We start from the raw sequence: 19,743 nt of genomic DNA on the forward strand, positions 1-19,743 counted from the left end.
TAAGTTGAAAATATAAGCTTAAAGTGTTTTCAACTTTCAACGTTTTCAATTTAAGATGGGTTATCCAGATGCAGCCCCATCACAAGTCAAGGAGCATGCTGAATGCATACTGCTTTTGTACCACTGTAAAGTTGAAAAATCGTAAGTCGAGCCACTGTAAATTGGGGACCATCTAGACTATCCAAAGCATTACCAAAAAAATCAGAGTATGAAATCCTGCCAGTTTTGAAATAAAGTACCTATTCAGTAGGAGTCTATGAAGAATAAACAATAGCTATTATTATTGGTGCAATAAGACTAGCTATCCTATCCTATCCAACCTACATTCCTAAGAATAAAGTAGAAATTGAAGATTGTTCCTGAGGTAATAAACATTAATCATAACTTACTATATAGAAGCTAATTTATTTAGGGCTAGAGTATGATATAAATTTAAGACAGATTAAAATATTCCATTTGTTAATTTTAAATGCCCTTCTGAATTAAGTCTCTATGGCAGCGTGAATAATAAGTCCCCAAAGGTGTCCACGTCCTAATCCCCAGAATTTGTGCACGTTAACCTTACATGGCAAAATGGACTTTGCCAATACGATTAAATTACAGCTCTTAAAATGGGGAGATTATCCTGGATTATCCAGGTTTGGCACAATGTAATTGCAAAGGTCCTTAAGAGGCAGACAAAGCAATGTGATGTGAGAAGCAGAGTCAAAGAAGCTGTGATGAAGTAGGCCAGGGTAGTAGTCCAAGTGAGCAATCTAAGACACTGGGAAGCTGGCCTGAAGATGGAAGAAGGGGCTGCGAATTAGAATGCAGGTAACCTCCAGAAGTTAGAAAATGAAAGAAAATGAATTCTCCCCTAGAGATTCCAGAAACGTCACAGACCTTCCAACACCTTGATTTCAATCCCGTAAGACTCATTTTGGACTTCTCACTGCCAGAACTGTAAAATAGTAAGTTTGTGTTGTTTCAAATCACTACATTTTGGTAATTTGTTACAGCAACTATATGAAACTTATACACCAGTTGAACCTTAATTACCAGAAGATGGTAAGAGTGGAAGAAGGTGACAAAAAATGCAAACTTCAGTTTATTTGCGCAATAGTCTTATCTTATGCCAAAAGAAAACTAAATGCACTCACAGGAAAAGAGTCTTCCTCTAGAGAAGTAGTTCTCAAATCTGGCTGTATATAAGGAATCAACTTTCATCTGGAGGGCTTTTAAACAATTCTGATACCAAGGTTGCATTTCAGACTCACTGAATCAGTATCTTTACCCCTCATCCACCCCCAGTTTAAAAGCCAGCCAAATGGTTTTTATGTGCAGCCAGTTTTGAGAATCACTATTCTATGTATTCTGTGTAAAAATTACTGTTTCAGTGACCTAAGAAACATCTGGCATTTCCAAATGGTACTTCCCCAAATAAAGACATTGCTCAGAATTCACTCATTTACAGTTACTGGTTTAGTGTATATTTTGCTAACTTTAACAATAAGAAGTTACCCTTGGCAAAAAGTTACCCAGGACAAATTCCTAGAAGTGGAATTACCGGATCAAAAGGCAAGTAAATTTTTTTATTCTGACAAATACTGCTAAATCATTGTACCAATTTACATTTCTACCAATTAGGGAAGAGCAACATTTTTTTTAAAAATCCTGCCCAATCTGATAAGTGGGAGGGAAATGATACGTCTTTGTTGTTTTAATTGGCAAGCCTCAATCATGAGTGAAACAATATCTTTTCACAGCTTTATTGGCCTTTTTTTTGCGGGGGGGGGGGGGGTCCTACCAATTGTTTATATCCATTTGTTAGGTTTTTTTTAAGTTAACTTGTAAGAACTCCTTCTTTTAAGGAAATTAACCTTTTGCCTGTCACGAGTGTTACTTTTCCCCAGTTTGCTGGTTTGTCTTTTGTCTTTGACTTCTTCAGTACACAACTTTTATCTTTTATGTATTTTTAGTGTACTTTTCTTCTATGGCATCTTTGGAAGCCATACTCTAAAATTATAAAAAACAACCACCTATATGTTCTTGTAATTTTTTTTAAATTTAAAGAGGCTAGGATCTAGCTACTCCATTCCATGTAATGGGCAAGTTTCCCAACATCATTAGTTTAGTTCTCTCTTCTCCACTGATAAGTTAGCATGCTATCTTCTAATTCATGACAAAGATGGGAAAAGAGAGAGAAATATGTGTATATGTGAATATATACACATATATTTTATGCATATATAATATGCATGTGTGTCTATCTGAAAACTGTAAAACATGAGCTTAATACACTATAACTTCCTACACTGTCAACAATAAATGATTGCCTGATTCAGGTATACGGAGTATATAAATTCCTTAATAAGGTTACAAAATATGAACATGGCAATGAGAACACTATCCCCACAGCTGCCTTTGAAAAAGCAACACAACTGTTACAAAGCTACCTGCCTCTTTCTTCCTCAAAAGCAGTTAAAAGTTCTCCCTAGCAGTTTTCTTCCGTGTTTGTACTCAGCCTTGTAAAATATTTGCTGCCACAAGGTGGAGATAACTTGATTACAGGAATACTGGTTACTGAAACAGGAGTAGGCACAAATTTTCTATTATACAAATAATACACTCGAATGGTAAAGAAGCACTGCTTCTAGATTCTTGGGTGAACCACAGGGCTAGTCACTTATAGCTGAGGGTCCAGTTTCCTCATTTGTAAATTTAAACCTTTATGTTAAGTAGCATCAAGAGCTCTCTAAACTCTAATATTCTGTGGATCAAAGCATGCTAAATTAAATGTTTCTGACAGTGCACTGCCTAAAAACAGTCTTGGCCGGGCGTGGTGGCTCACGCTTGTAATCCCAGCACTTCGGGAGGCCGAGGCGGGCGGATCACGAGGTCAGGAGATCGAGACCACAGTGAAACCCCGTCTCTACTAAAAATACAAAAAATTAGCCGGGCGTGGTGGCCGGCGCCTGTAGTCCCAGCTACTCGGAGAGGCTGAGGCAGGAGAATGGCGTGAACCCGGGAGGCGGAGCTTGCAGTGAGCCAAGATCGCGCCACTGCACTCCAGTCTGGGTGACAGAGTGAGACTCCGTCTCAAAAAAAAAAAAAAAAAAGTCTTGTTCTCCTGAGCTAAGAAAATACTCTACCTTTAGCAATTTCTTTCAACTTGAATACTTCAGCCAGCAACCAGTTGTTCCCTCTAATCTTTTAACTTCTAAGTCAAAAAGAGGTATATTGCATATTAAAATTCACACATCTAGCTTCCCCCAAGTCAGAGCTAATGATTCCTGCCGTTTTTTTTCTACCCTGTCTTAAAGAGAATAGCTAGTTCCATACTTCTCCACATCCACCTGCCATAATTGCATATGTATTTGAAACAATGAGCTAGCTATCGTTTTCCTCTATACTGTTGGCCTTGGTGCTAAAGGCTGCACATTTGGAGTTTTGTGATCTTGTGTGGTTTTTTGTTTGGTTGGCTGGTTTCTGCCTGAGATCAGAACCTTTCATTTCTGTTTCCCTTTTTTTTTTTTCCTTTTAAGAGACAGGGTCTTGAGACCATCCTGGCTAACACAGTGAAACCCCGTCTCTACTAAAAATACAAAAAATTTGCCGGGCGTGGTGGCGGGTGCTTGTAGTCCCAGCTGCTCGGGAGGCTGAGGCAGGAGAATGGCGTGAACCCGGGAGGCAGAGCTTGCCGTGAGCCAAGATCACGCCACTGCACTCCAGCCTGGGTGACAGAGTGAGACTCTGTCTCAAAAAAAAAAAAAAAAAAAGAGAGAGAGGGTCTCACTCCGGCACCCAGACTGGAGTGCAGTGGCTCAGTGACTCATGGCTCACTGTAACCTCAAACACCTAGGCTTAAGCGATCCTCCCATGTCAGCCTCCCAAGCAGCTAGGACTACAGACTCATGACCATGCTCGGCTACTTTTTAAACTTTTCATAAAGATGGGATCTTGCTATGTTGCCCAGGCTGGTATTGAACTCCTGGCCTCAAGTGATCCTCCCACCTCAGCCTCCCAAAGCACTGGGATTACAGGTGTAGGCCACCTTGCCCAGCCTGTTTCCTCAATTCTTAACTGTCTGTCCCTCTGACAAGACATATTCCTTACATTGATACTCATTCCTCCTGGTTCTCATCTGCCAGGCTAGATCTTTTCATCTTCTCTAAGGATGTTTCAACCTCTGCTTGCCAAAGGAGTTTCCAGTCTACTGATTCATCCAATTTATTTAAATCTAGGGACCCATTAGGCATCTAAACCTCAGACTTTGGCATAACCCAGGCTCTCATTCCTGAACACATACCAACTCTACACTACAAATTCATCACATTCTTATAAAGGACTACCTTTAATTCTCCGAGTGCCCTCAGACCAAGAGAAACAAAGAATGTCAATAATTTCCAAAGCAGAACAGAAAAATTTTGAGTCCTTAAGTGAGCAAGGGAAACTACCGTAAACTTCAGTTCATATCCCTAACTCAGATAATAGGAACCTCTAAACAAGGGAGTATACTGATGTGGTGGCAGTATCCAGGTTACTACTGACTGTTGACTGCCACTCTATGCTGACACCACACATGACTGGCCCCAATAAATAAACCTGTAGACTTAATGACACAGATCAGTTATCTGTATCTTTGTGAGGGATATGTGAAACACAACTAAGACATAAAGCAAAGCTAAAAGATTTACATAGATCTGAATTAAAGACAAATCAAAAAGAGAAGTCTAACTACTGACTCTTAGTCCAGGGCCTCATATGCCATAGCATAAGTCAGCAGCTTCTGTAAAGTGGTATATTCCAAGATTGTTATCCTTTCCTGGGTAGAGAAATGTTCATCAAGTGCCAATGTTAGCTTTAGCAAGTGGCAACGCAAGAAGTCACAGTAACATTCCCTTGTGTCACTGGAAATATACTAACAAGTTCTACTTTTCTAGGAAGGCCACAGTCTGTTGGCAAATTAAATCTGTGGTCAGGTAGAGACCTAAGAAAATAATCAGATTCAGAAAGATATGAGAGAGGAAAGTTGAAGGCTAATACCTCTACACTCTTCTAACAGGAACTGGAATAACCCATTCAAAAACCAGCTAAGGAATTCATTTCTAGAGATAAAAATATAATTTTCATATTCTTTGACCAAGTAATCCCAGTTGTGGAAAATAATGCTATTAACATGCTTAATGGTCTCATAGTAAATGTCAGAGGCAAGACTCAAACCCAGGTCTGTCTGAGTGAGAAGGCCATGCTCTTAGCCCCCAACCAAACATATTATTATTACTACTGCTACTACAACAATAATGCCATTAACATGAAGATGTCTGCTGCAACCAGGACACTTTTCCAGTCGTTAAACAATTAATACCATATGTAATGAATGGAAGTACTTGCAATGTAATTAGAGATAACACTAATTTGCATCTGCGCTACAAGGACAGCTACGTAAAAGTTATGTTCTAGAAGGTGATATGGACTTGGTACTTTTTTCCCTCAGTATTTCAACTCCCATTATTATTGTTACCATATTACAATAAGGCACAGATTTTTAGCAGTTTTAAGGCAAAAATAGCCAAGAACAGATAAGCAAAGAATGTGTTTCCTGTGTCCCCCGTCACATAGGTAGATTTTCTTTTGCAGAAAAAGAAAAAAAAAAACTATTATGGAGTTTTTTTTTTATCCAGACTGGGATTCAGGAGACTTCTATTCTCATTTTTCGTTCTTGAAACAATTCCAAAAGGCAGACTAACTTAATCTCTCTCTTCTCTTCTGGCCTTGTCTCCAGATTTCTGCAACTTGCAACAAAAAAGCTTAATCCTGGCAGAAGTAGTTCCAGAGGTTTCAAAGGCTGAAAGAAAGCCAGGGACCAGGGAGAGGAAGCTAGAACAAAAAACCAGGAACTAGTAGAAGTTTTATAGCTCTGATAAATCTAAAATTAGCATAATATTTAGGTTCACAAAAGCAGCAAAAGTATGGCACACTTCATATATACTGGAAATCAACATGACTTTAACCAAGTCAATATACAGACCCAAACCTCTTTATCTATAAAATGAGCATGTTTTAGGTGATATCTAAAAAAATCTATTGCTCTGGAAATATTGCAAAGAGCTCCAAACAATAAAAATACATATACCGAAATGCCCATCAGGGCAAAGCTACTTACAAGCAACTAGACTTTGATAATCTTAATGTGAGTTCTTCAAATAATCAATATTAAAAAGAGAAAACCATAACACAATAAAGAAAAACTTAAGTAGTTAAAGTAGCAAAATCCATTCTCTCAAAAGCAAAACTCATTCCACATTACTGAACAATAAAGAGGAAGGAAAACTAACATTAATTCAAGACAACAGATACTGTTTCAAATACTTTTTACAGTTTTCCCTCTACCTCTACTTTTAACAAAATTCCTGTAAGTCCATGGTTTTTAACTTTTCTGGGTCTACATTCCCCTTCAGAATCTGATGAAAGTAAGGAACTCTCACCTCTGGGAGAAAAAAAGACATACAAAAGCACATGCACACAAAATTACAGAGTACAGTCCTCCCTGAGTATCCATGGGGTTCTGAAGATACCCCTACACCACAGACACCAAAAGCCACAGATATTCAAATCCCTTACATAAAATGGGGTAATATTTGCATAACCTACACACATCCTCTCACATTCTTTAAATCATCTCTAGATTACTTATACTACCTAATACAATACAAATGCTATGTAACTAGTTGCTAGACTGCATCTTTAAAATTTGTATTACTATTATTATTTGAGATGGGGTATCGCTGTGTCACCAAAGCTGGAATGCAGAGGCGCAATCAAGGCTCACTGCAACCTCAACCTTCCCAGGCTCCGGTGATGCTCCCACCTCAACCTCCTGAGTAGCTGAGACTATAGGTGTGCACCACCAAGCCCGGCTAATTTTTGTATTTTTTTGTAGAGACAGGGTCTCACCATGTTGCCAAGCCTGGTCTCAAACATCTGGGCTCAAGTGATCCATCCATCTAAGTGCTGGGGATTATAGGCATGAGCTACCTCACCTGGCCAAAAATTTGTATTATTTTAAAACTGTTTTACTCTTATTTTTTTTTTTTTTCCCCTCAAGAGTGTTTTTCCACCTGCAGTTTGTTGAATCCAAGGATACGAAACCATGGATACAGATGGATGACTGTATTCGTGGATCCTTAGAGATTCCTGGACTGAAGGTCAAGAACACATGCTCTGCACTACCTAAAAAAGAATTCTCAAGCCTAAATGGGGAAACAGGCTATCTTCTTTCATTCCTTGTTTTCTTCAGCTCTACTGCACAACAAGCTACTGCCATCAAAGACAGCTACAGATTCATTCTTGGAAAGGTAAACTTATGGGGACAACACGTACTGTTTTACTTCCATCCCACCGCCACATGAATAATGGACGTCCTTATCATCAACATAAATACAAATCTTAAAAAAAACTTATAAACCAACCACAAGGAAATGATTAAATACACTATGGTTCATACACCTGAAATATTAATCACTAAAAATGTTAACAAACTAGCTATGGCACAGAAAATGTTAATTATATTTAGATTTTGTTTGCTTATTTATTTATTTATTTATTTATTTATTTATTTATTTATTTTTTGAGACAACGTTGCCCAGGCTAGAGTGAAACAGTGTGATCATGGCTCATTGCAGCCTCGAACTCCTGGGTTCTAGCAATCCTCCCACGTCAGCCTGCCTAGTAACTGGGACTACAGGTGTGCACCACCACACCCAGCTAATTTTATTTTTCTTTTTTATAGAGACAGGGTTTCATTATGTTGCCCAGGCTGGTCTTGAACTCCTAGTCTCAAGTGATCCTCCAGCTTCTGCCTCCCAAAGTACCGGATTACAGGCATGAGCCACCGCACCCAGCCCAGATTTTAAAACACACATAAATTTAGATCTACATATAAAATGCAGTTAAAACTATGTTTTAAACAAAATCAAACCAAAATCTAAAATTTATTTCCAAAGGGAAACAGAGCAAAATATGAGTGATTAAGTACCAAAAGCATTTTTTCCTACTTCTTCAATTTCCTAAATTTAAAAAATAAATTTTAAAAATGAATAAAACAACTGAATACTATTTTATTCAAAGACATTTTAAGTAATAATTTATGAATTTCCCCCCATTCTTAGTTCTTAAACTACCTCCAAAAGGACTAAGCAACATATTGAACATAGGGATTAAAAATAAAAACAATCCATTTAAGAAATGAATGACAGACCAGGTACAGTGGCTCATGCCTGTAATCCCAGCACTTTGGGAGGCCAAGGAGGGAGGATCACTTGAGGCCAGGAGTTTGAGACCAGCCTGGGCAACATAGCTAAACCCTGTCTCTACAAAAACAAAAAATAAATAAATAAATAAATTAGCCAGGTGTGATGGTGGACGCCTATAGTTCCACCTACTCAGGAAGCTAAGTTGGGAGGATCCCCTGAGCCCAGGAGTTCAAGGCTGCAGTGAGCTATGATCGCGCCACTGCACTCCAGTGTGGGCAACAGAGGGAGGCCCTGTCTCTAAAAAAATGAGAAAAAAAAAAAAAAGAACGATGGATAATTTATCTTGTAAAATTTTTTTCTCACTGGCACACCAATATTGTCTTAATTTTCCTAAATCAATTATTCTAAAGATTACCCAAAAGCTTTCAGAACAAATTAAACTGACATTAATAATGTTATCTACACTATACACAACTGTAATATTATCAAGTAATGGAGAACTCCTGAAAAAAATATTTCAGAAGACTAACAAATCATCACAGAGCAACCCAAAATGATAAATGGGACCTACAATGCAACTGTAACAATTCTAATAACATTAAGAATAATTTAGCCTTACTATCCTAGATAGTACTTTAATATTTGAGAGCCTTTAAAAACATGCATTACTTTACAATTATTTGAGGAAATGTTACTAGAGGATAGCACCCCACAGCTATCTACATTAAAAAAAAGCACTTTTGCACTAATTCAAAGAGCCCTGTTTTCTTCACAAATATGCTAACTAAAAATTTTAAGATCACGGACAAAAGGATAGGTTCATTAAAACTAAACAACAGATATAACTTCCAATCTTACCAAGTATATTTTTAAAAGCACAGATTTTCTGAATCTGATATAACTCTCATATAAAACGAAACTACAGGCCGGGCACGGCGGCTCACACCTAGTAATCCCAGACTTTGGAAGGCCGAGGCAGATGGATCACTTGAGATCAGGAGTTCGAGATCGAGACCAGCCTTGCCAACATGGTGAAACCTCAACTCTACTCAAAATACAAAAATTAGCTGGGCATGGTGGTGCTCGCCTGTAATCCCAGCTACTCAGGAGGCAGGAGAATCGCTTGAACCTGGGAGGCGGAGGCTGCAGTGAGCTGAGATCGCACCACTGCACTCCAGCCTGGGGAACAAAGTGAGACTCCACTTACATTTAAAAACAACAACAAACAAAAAACTACAACAGTAATTTCTAGCCAAAATAAACGATACAGGTTTAGCACCCCAAAAAGAAAATCTAAAACTTTTTGGACATGGACATGATGCTCAAAAAAGTCATTGCTAAAAATAAATGCTCATTGGAACATTTCTGATTTCAGATTTTTGAATTAGGGATGCTCAACTGGTAAGTATAATGCAAATATTACAAAATCCAGAAAAATATATCTGAAATCCAAAATACTTCTGGTCCTAAGGATCTTGGTTAAGGGATACTCGATCTGTAGAGCATGCTTTCCCTACTCCCTAAGGCCCTAGTCATTTAAACAATCTGCAAAGTGATAGTTTTGTTCCTACATGTGTAATGAAACTTTTGGGGTGTTCTCTCAAGATATAATCAACACGTGTAACCCTGGTGAAAAGAAACAGCTGGTGCATTGGCTCATGCCTGTAATCCTAGCACTCCGGAAGGCCGAGGCAGGCGGACCGCTTGTGCTCAGGAGTTCCAGACCAGCCTGGGCAACATGGAGAAACCTTGTCTCTACCAAAAACAGAAAAAAAATAGCCGGGCGTGGCGGCGCCCGCCTGTGGTCCCAACTACTCAGGAGACTGAGGTGGGAAGATCGCTTGACCCCGGCAGGCGGAGGTTGCAGTGAGCTGAGATGGCGCCACTGCACTCCAACCCCAGCGAAAAAGACCCTGTCTTAAAATTAAAAAAAAATTAAAAATTAAAAAATAAAAAAACCACAAAGAGAGAGAGATTAAAAAGAAACTGAGGCGACATGTCAATCTTGAAAGACAATTATTTAGGAATTCAGGCCCCGCCTCTAGGGGCGTGGCCTCAGGGTCCTGGCGGCAGCCATTTCAGAGCTGAGGAACCCGCTCTCAGGAAGGGCACTCGTAATGGAGAAGAGCCGGCATTCGGACGGCCCGGAGGCGCCAGAGGCGCAGATGGGAGAAGGCGGCCTGCTTGCCAGCATTGCAAGGCCGAGCTATCACCAGACGTGCCCCAGGACACAGAGCACAGTGTCCAACTTTGACCCGTCCTCTCCGGAGCCGCTGCTGACGCCAAAACATGGCTCTGCCACTTGCCGGTTATGTGAACAGTTCCGGAACTTAAGCCGCCATTTCCTTACCTGTAAACTGGGGGTTCGTTTTCCGCCATCAGATTAGCAAAAAGAATGAATGATAATACCCAGTTTAGTCCAAGGCATATTGAAACCCGTTGCGTGCCCTAGCAGCTCTACCAGGAGTGGATAATGAGTAAAACTTGGCATACCTACAGACATTTTTAAAGTATATATCCTTTTTCCCGGCAGTTTCACTTCTAGACACTAGTTATAGAGAAATAAGTACACATATACAAAAGTCATTTGTGAAGATGTTTAATGCCATATTGTTTGCATGCTAGAGAAACACTGGGGGGGAAATGTAGATTAACAGGAAACTGGTTAAGTGAACGCTGCTACATCCAATCTGGGTTATTAACATCCATCCAAGAATGAGCTACATCTAGGTACTGACTTTTTTTTTTTTTTTAAATACAAGACATTAAGTTTAAAAAGCAGAACACAGCACATTATATAATCTTATTTATCAAAACACAGGCACACAAGACCTAATACTACTTAATGTCACATGCACTATTCCTTTTAGATATTTATTGAGAGCCTATTATGTACCACACATTGTTTTGGATATTGGAAAATCAACAGTAATTAAAATCCCTGTCTTCTAGCAATGGGAGACCAAAAGAAAATGCAAATAATAAAATTCAGGCTGGATGTGGTGGCCAAAGCCTGTAATCCCAGCACTTTGAGAGGCCAAGGAGGGAGGACTGCTTGAGACCAGGAATCCAAGACCAGCCTGGGCAACATGAGACCCCAATCTCTACAAAAAGAAAGAAAATAAGAAAGTTAGTGCACGGTGGCACACTCCTATAAGCTCAGCTACAAAGGCAGCTGAGGCAGGAGGACCACTTGAGCCCAAGAGTTGGAGACTGCAGTGAGCTATGATTGCCTCACTGCACTCCAGCCTGGGCAACATAGCAAGATCCTCTCTCTTAAAAAAAAAAAAAAAGAAAAAGAAAAAAAGGAAAATGAAGCAAAGTGAGAAAATAATGACAGAAGTATGTGGATCAACATAAAAATAAATGTAGGGGAAAAACTAGAAGGCATGCAATGTGGGGAGACTATGAAGGGGATTTTTTATGGGAATAACAATAATACTTTCCTTAATAAAGGATTAAATGAGATAAAACCTGGAGAGTTCCTAGCGCAGAGCCTGGCAGTTGAGACTTCTGTCTACAGCCTGACTTGCCTAGGTTCAAATGTGGACTCTGTCATTTCCTGTGTCTTGGAGACCTCATTTAAACTTCTTAATTCCTCAGTTTCCTTGTCTATAATGGAAATGTGATGTCATACCACCTCTTAGAGTTGTAAGGATTTAGTAAGTTTTAGATGTAAAGTATCTGTAACAGTGCCTGGCTCATATTAAGCATTGTAGCTGTAGTACAGCCATCTCTTATTATCACTGTCATTACTGTGGCAGAGCTTTGAAGCCACACCTGCGACCCTCTGGTTGTTGCTTCCTTCAGCATCCCCAGCTGATATTTGCCCAGCACTTTACAGCTTAAAAATTCAAGGAGCCTATGCCTCATTCAAACTATTCAGCTCACCTAAAACGATGGCCACCTCATTTTTTAAAAAAACTTACTGGGGTGAAATGAACCATTTTAAATTGAACATTTAGTGCATTCACAGTCTTGTGCAGCCACTAACCCTAGTTCCAAAACATTTCCACTACTCCAAAGTAAAACTCCTTACCCGTTAAGCAGTTTCATCCCCATCTCCCAAACCTCTGGCAACCACCAATCTATGGATTTTTCTGTTCTGGATATTTCACAGAAATGGACTCATGTAGTATGTGGCCTTTTGTGACTAGTTTTGTTCACCTGGCATATTTTCAAAGTTCATCCACATTGTAACATGTGTCAGTACTTTATTCCTTTTTATGGGTGAATAATATTCCACTGTTAAGTTTATACTACATTTTGTTTATCCATTCATCTGTTGACAGACATTTGGGCTGTTTCCACTTTTTGGGTAACAGGAATAGCGGTGCTAGGAACCTGTGTGTTACATGTTAGATTGCCTGTCCCCTACTTTGGATACCTCTGGTTTGGTGGTAGGAGAGGTCAAGAGTGCTGCAGTTATTAGGAAAGGTCTCCGAAGAGGAATAGGAGGAAGGAATGAGTCTGAAATGGTCTGAAGGAAGAACAGATATTCCATGATGTCAGATCAGACAGAGGAGGAAAATAATGGAGGGTGTCACAGGTGAGGGAAAAGGATTGGCAGGCAAGGCTAACACTGAAACTTTCCTCGGTAACAGAATGTTCCACTTCTTAATTTGAGAAGTGTTACATGAGTGCATGCATATATATATAAAAAGTGTGTATGTAAAAGTCGCATTTGTATTTATACATATATACATATTTATAATATACATATTATATATAAAATGTATATATATGTATATACATATATACATACATGTTTATATATAATATGTATATACATATATACACACATGTTTATATATATGTATATACATATATACATAAAATGTGTATATATATATAAATTGGTGTGTATTTTTGTATACAGTTGTTATACCTCAATAAAAAATTTTGAAAGATGAAAAAAAAGACGATTATTTAAGGGGGGGAATGCTACACTATCAACCAGATTTGTGACCAGTAGGGTTATAGGACATCCACAACTCTTCCCACACCCCATTACCACCCTAAACACTTTTTTAAATATAGAAACTCAACAACTTGAAAGTAGACACAAAACAATCCCCAGGATCCAAGCCAGGGACCAATGGATTTCACTCTCACTTTTTTCTTCACATACACCCCTTACATTTATCATGTGCTTTACTCTTTACAAAGACCCCTTTACCTACATTACCTCTTATATCTTTTCAAATAATCTGTAAAGTCAGTGAGGGTGGCATTTTTTATTTTTTTTTTAACAAAAGAAAACGGACGCAGAAAGGCCAAGAATCTTGCTAGTAGTGGAACCAGACCTAGAAACCAAGTCTCCTGCATTCAATTCTGCAACTCCTTCTACTATACACAATACTACCCTTTCTGTAATATAGTAAAGCCTTCTAGAGAACATTTGGCTGGGTTCCAAGACAGCTGTCCCAGACTGAATAAGACTCTATATAGCAACAGTGTAAATAGTGAGGGTTTTAATGCAATTACTGGCATGGAGGCATACATCTTTTTTTTTAAGCGAAGAATTAGTTGGTTTTAAAGTAAATCAACATGGTGTGCGAATGGTGTGGGAAACAACCAGAACACTCTTCTAAAAAGAAGTCAAAATGAAGTACTGTCGATTTGCACATTTCGCAATAGTGAATAGAGGTAGTGGTCATCAATACAGGAAGGAGAAAAAAAGACAACAAAGAGTGGACAATTAAGAAACTACATAATGTTTTATTTTTGGGAACTGAAATGAGGAATTTCTCCTCATCCCACACCGAAATACCTTGATATTGAGAACATTAGTTTATAAAATACTAAGAAGTAGAGAATTTTATTTAGCCATCAAAAGGAATGCCTGTCAAAATTGCTGGCTCTGAAAGATAGCTGATCAGAAATCCAAAGCCCCATTGTTAGATCACCTATTGGTGCGATGCAGTTTAAATTTACTGATTATTTTACCCTTTCAATTTTTCTATCTGCAAAACCAAGTAACACTTTACCCAAACTATTTTCTAATGACTTTGGAAGGAAGAAATGATGTCTAAAAAGGTAATGATCAATATTTTATTTCCATCAGCCACTGAAAAAAGTATTTCTCAAGTATCTATGTGCACAGTACTAAGCTAAAAGTGCTAAGAAAGCAATGGTCTTTATAATCTAGATAAATGAAGCACAGAGAAATACAAAATAATAATTATGTGACAAAATTGAGACATCTCAGAAAAAGCTTTCACAGGAGTTGGGCTGAACACAGCAGTCAGAAAGAATGAAATTGGATTTAATCAGGATAGAAGATAAAAAGAGTAGTTACAAGGTTAGGTAGGGAGAGAAGAGGCAAGTTGGTTGCTGTCTTTTGGGCTCCCAAAACCTAGCACTCATTTGCTATTGCACTGAAAACACTGTACAGTAGTTTATTTGTCACTGCCACTTACACTATAAATTCCTCAAGGACAAAAACCTTGTTTGATTCATTTTTCTATTCCTAATCCCCTGCACAGGGTCTGGCATACAGAAGATAAATACTTTTTGAAAGGCAACATTAACACAGAATTCCCTATTTAAATTACTACATCTTAACCTACACTATTTGTCCAGATCATTTACTTATTGTTTCTTAACTCCAAAACTACCCTCCCAGACTCAATGTTGTTACGGCTGAGACTGCAACTATATTTCACCAACTCCTTTGCCAGCTGAGATCTCATTAGGCTTTGCCAATAGCAGTAGTAAGTGAAGACTGGAAAACAGGAAGATGGGAGACGGGACATCCTTCCAGGTCCTGTCAGTAGCAACTGCAGCCCCTGACCCTGGCAGTTCGCAAACGGTTCCAGTATCCAGGTTTTTGTGGTTCTCCCACAACGAGCAATAACACATGCCTTTATAAGTACTAGCAGCAAGTACACAATGCTGACCTACTCAAAACTCCAGCACCGGGTCCACAGAACCTCTTCTCTGAGCTCTTAGGTTCTGATTACTGTAATGTTCCCCCCTCCCCGGCTTTTCTTTTTTACACTCACCTACCAACTCCCCATATTAAATCCTTTCTGTTGAAATTCTTACTAAAGTCTCCGTTTTCTCTACTGTACCCTAGTACATTGTAAAACAATAATTCTAACTGCTCTCAGATATCCTGCTGCTTCACTGAAGGGGAAAGTAAACAAAATTTGGGTTATTTTATAAAAACTATTTCACAAAGGATAACGTGAAACCCTCTAAATTTGCTTCTGTTAAGCTGCAGCATAAAAATAATTTTTGTGATTTAAACTACTACACTGTTTAAATGAGAAAGAAAACGAGAAATATTTTTAAAAGTGCAAGTTATTCCAAACACACGCACTCACCTCCTTTAATGTAGCACATATCCTAGAAATAATGTGAAATGATAAAGTAAATGTTCTGCTATTCCCCAGTGGTCCCAGTTCTCACATCCTCTAATAGTGTGGCATGAGATCCTGATTTTTTTTTTTTTTTTTTTTTTGAGGCAGTCTTTTTTTTGATGGAGTCTCGCTCCATCACCCAGGATGCAGTGCAGTGGCATGCACTGCAACCTCCACCTCCTGGATTTAAGCAATTCTCCTGCCTCAGCCTCCTGAGTAGCTGGGATTACAGGCGCGTGCCACTATGCCTGGCTAATTTTTGTATTTTTAGTAGAGACGGGGTTTCACCAAGTTGGTCAGACTGGTCTTGAACACCTGACCTCGTGATCCACCCACTTCGGCCTCCCAAGGGATCCAGATTCTTACATTTAAGGGCACTCCCCTCCCAACGCACCTCCCCCATCCCCGCCCCAAATGCAAGGTGCCTAAATGCAAGCTAACTACTTCACGCAGTGCTCAAAGAAACACCAAGAAACCCCAATTCGTTCCAACACCAAAGCTTAGCTGAACTTATTGGTATGTTGTTCTGCCTTCCTGAGGGATTTTCAAGCATGATTTTTTTTTTTTTACTACATGTTATTTTCATTCTATGCATCGACTTTAAAATCTAACCTCTTCATACAACTCCACTCTATAGCATAGAAACAAAAAGAAATCCCCCTTGCAGAAGAGCCCGTAAGTAACCTATCTTTTGAAAACAAATGACCAAAATGCTTACATGTTTTTCATTTAGCTGGTTACTTCACTTAATAGTATGCTCCCACTAGAAAATTTAACCCAAGGTTAATTTCAAAAATAACTTTTCACCATTGTACTTAACACAGATAAAACTGATTTTTAAAAATTATGATAAATGGCAAACATGTTAATTCTCGAAATGCGAGAAGGTAAATTTAAGCAATAGCAAATCTTAGAATTTTTAGTAATGTATATAGCTCCTGAGCATCCAACAAGATATACAACTAAGCCTAACCATACCACTCTGCCTCAGCTGCCTAAAAACCGTAAAGCAAAGGAGAATTAAGAACATGGCCAGTTCTACCGGAGTTGCCCCATCCAACATAAAACTGGATAATGGGTCACACCTGTGCTCTTAGCACCTATAGTCAGGGACTCATCACCTAGCTCCTACCTGGCAACACACTAACACCAGCTTCTACTTAAATGCCAAGAGTCCCATGACCACAGTCAAAATATTTACGTAAGACCAATCAAACTGCACTTCCCACAAGAAATACCAGAAGACCCAGTAGACACATTAGGTAGAAAGGGTAGAAGACCAGTGGGCAAACAGTCAGGATATCTGGACCTTTAAGGAACGGACTGTGTAAATGCTATTATACCTTTGTACCCTAAATTATATGGGCACCTACTCAGTATTAAATGCAAGCAGTCAGTAAGTTACTATGACAGCTAAGATGTCTAATAAATGTATCAATCAAGAAATTAACCATTGTCTGACGACAATGTCTGTCTTCTACAGTGTGTGCAATAAACAACACGAATTAAAAACCAATTGTAGATCCGTATGTGCGCAGAGCACATAATCTTATTTTTCTTTTAAAAGTTGCAAACTGTGATGCATTTTTAGTTTATCCAGAATTTAATGAGTCATTACAAAATTACGAAGCGCTTTAAGTCATACTAGAAACACTGCCATAATTTTAATAAAGTGCGTTTTAATATTAACTCATTTCTCTTGCTGGAAGAAATTATGCTTCTTTGCTAATGTATAGAAATGAAACTGTCACTGAAACATCTGGTTATATATTATTCATTAGGCATAGATATCACCTTTACTCCAAAGTCTGCATAATATAAACACAAATCATGAATAAATCAGATTAGAGACACAGACGTGACACCACAAACTGTAGGTCAGTAATAAAATTCCAAACGTTTGCTGACCTGGTCTATATTTCTATCCATTCAAACCTGGGAGCTTCACACAGGCAAAGAAAAACTCCAAATTCCCAGTATTTTGAAAGTCTGCATGGTCTACATTATGTCAGTGATCGTAACTGGAAATTTTTCTATGCAACACACTTTAGGACAGCTAGCTTATTTTTCAAATACTCAAACGGATTGGCCTGACTCGGGCAATTTTTCTTCATAAATCTGCCTCTGCTATAATTAACCTCAAATGTGGATGCCACAAGGATACCTGAGGGAAATAACTACAATCCTTACAAAAAGTGAGGGACCATATTTGCTGTGCTACCCCTAGAAAAAGGAGTCACATATAATAACTACCTATTATTTTGCTAAAAAGTAGGTTAAGAGTACAGTCAAGATTTTTAAAGATATCTGTTGACTGTGAAAAGTAGAAATTTCAAGGGAAAAAGGGAATAACCAAGAGTCATACTGCTGCTATTTAAATACTTTATAAATCCAAGGATCAAATTTCACTATAACAAGCAAACTCTCACACCCACCTCAGTTATTAGAATATTCAACAACTGCACTTAATGCAAAACAGATAGATTAGCTACCAATTAGACTAAGTATTCCAGCTGATCATCTTGGAACTACCAAAATTAGATTATGTAATGCAAATCGCTCGTACATTCGTTTCAAACATATCCTCGGTTTAAAACACTGAAACCATGCCTTAATTTTTTTAATTGAAAAACAGCGTAAAATACTGAATGCATATCTATATCCTTTTCACAGCACTTCAAAGAAACCTGACATCTTCAAACCATTTTACAATGTAAAGTTACATTCTCTAAAACTTCCGACAGCCTCGAAAAAGATACCCAAAGGGGCTTCAAATAGATGAGTCTATAATTGGTCTTAGCGGGCAAATAACTGGAATGAACCTCAAAGTTTGAGATCAATTTTTACTAACACCATCTCTGAAAGCAAGAAGGCGACTTCTGTAGAAGGCAAACGATTCTGACCAGCAGGAATTGGGCTCCCGGCAAAAGTGGGTACTAGCATCTCAGCGTAAACGACACGGTTCAAAACGCGAAGCCTCCCGCAGAAACTAACCAAGACACCCCCTCCCCCCACGACTCCTCCTGGGTAAGCTCACGGCTTTAGAAAGCAGCAACGGATACTCCAGAGCAGGAGGCGGCACTCCAGGAATGTGTGTAGCAGAAGGGGTCTCCCCGAGGAACCCCGACGTCGAGCAGCTCCTCTACACTGGAACCCCGACTCCGACCCCCCAGAAGGAAGGAGCGATATCTGCACAAAGTGGCCCCTACCCCACCCCCACGATGCAGACACACATCCCTAGCTGCGAAGGGGAAGCCCAGAGAAAAAACCCGCATTCCACTCCGTCCGCCTCCGGAGTAAGGCTGCAGAGAGGCTGGGGCCCCCGCCCCCGGAGGCTAGGGGGCCGCGCCGCAGCTCCGGCCTCCGCGCAGAGGAAACCGCAGCGAAAGGCTCGCGGCGAAGGAAGGAATCCCGGCGCTTCGCTGACTGGGTCCTCCGCAAACCAGCTCCCTTCCCTCCCACGACCCTCGAAGACACGGTAACAATGAGAAGCCGCTTCACCCGCCGTCTCCGCCGCGAGAGCGGCCGGGGGCGGCGGCGGCGCCATGTCCCCTCACACCCCCGCGGACACACACCGCCCCCCCACTCCGCGGCCCCAGTCAGTCGCCTGCAACGCGGCGGAGCAGACACGCGTCCCGGCCCTCCGCTTCCGCGCCCTTCGCCTCGCCGCCCGCCCCACTCACCGGCTCCTGCCCCAGCCCGGTGCTCCGCTGGCCGCGGCCGGAGCAAGACTCGGGTATCAGCTGCCGCGGCCGCCGGCGCCGCCGCACAATATGGCGAGCCTCGGCTTCCGCAATGGAGCTCGGGAAATACAACAGGGGCCGCTCAATATTCATGAGAGACTGAGGGGAAGCCGGTTCGGCCGGCGCTGCGGGGAGGGCGGGAAGGAGCGAGCGAGCGAGGGGCGGAGGCGCGGGACGAGGACGTGCACGGCGCGGGGAGGCCCGCGGCGCGAGGGGAGGGTGCGCCGCCGCGTGTTGGCCTGGAGAACCCGAGCCACCGCCCCGCCCTGGGCTGGCCGGCCACGCCCCCCCGGCGCCCACCGCGGCCCGACGCAGCCCCCAGGCAACGCCCAGATGACGGCGCCGCCACCTCGTGCTCAACCTTCTGCTTGGGTTCTTCTGCCCTGGCTTCGGCCCACC

General features: G+C 40.5%; 1 protein-coding gene across 3 annotated transcripts in view; it reads right to left on the reverse strand.

Moving 5' to 3' along the window:
• The window catches only part of RNF2 (ring finger protein 2), a 57,244-nt gene extending 37,750 nt beyond the window's left edge, over positions 1-19,494 (reverse strand). The window contains exon 1 of one of the 3 annotated variants that reach the window (XM_032137269.2): positions 19,285-19,492. The gene's annotated coding sequence lies outside the window, so the exon portion shown is untranslated. Of the gene's footprint in view, positions 1-18,638; positions 18,659-19,284 lie in introns of those variants that run through there. The other 2 variants (XM_032137270.2, XM_032137271.2) reach the window with 2 other exon arrangements.
• Positions 19,495-19,743: the final 249 nt, after the last annotated feature.

This window comes from Hylobates moloch, unplaced genomic scaffold, assembly GCF_009828535.3.
Source record: "Hylobates moloch isolate HMO894 unplaced genomic scaffold, HMol_V3 SCAFFOLD_18, whole genome shotgun sequence".
NCBI lineage: Eukaryota > Metazoa > Chordata > Mammalia > Primates > Hylobatidae > Hylobates > Hylobates moloch.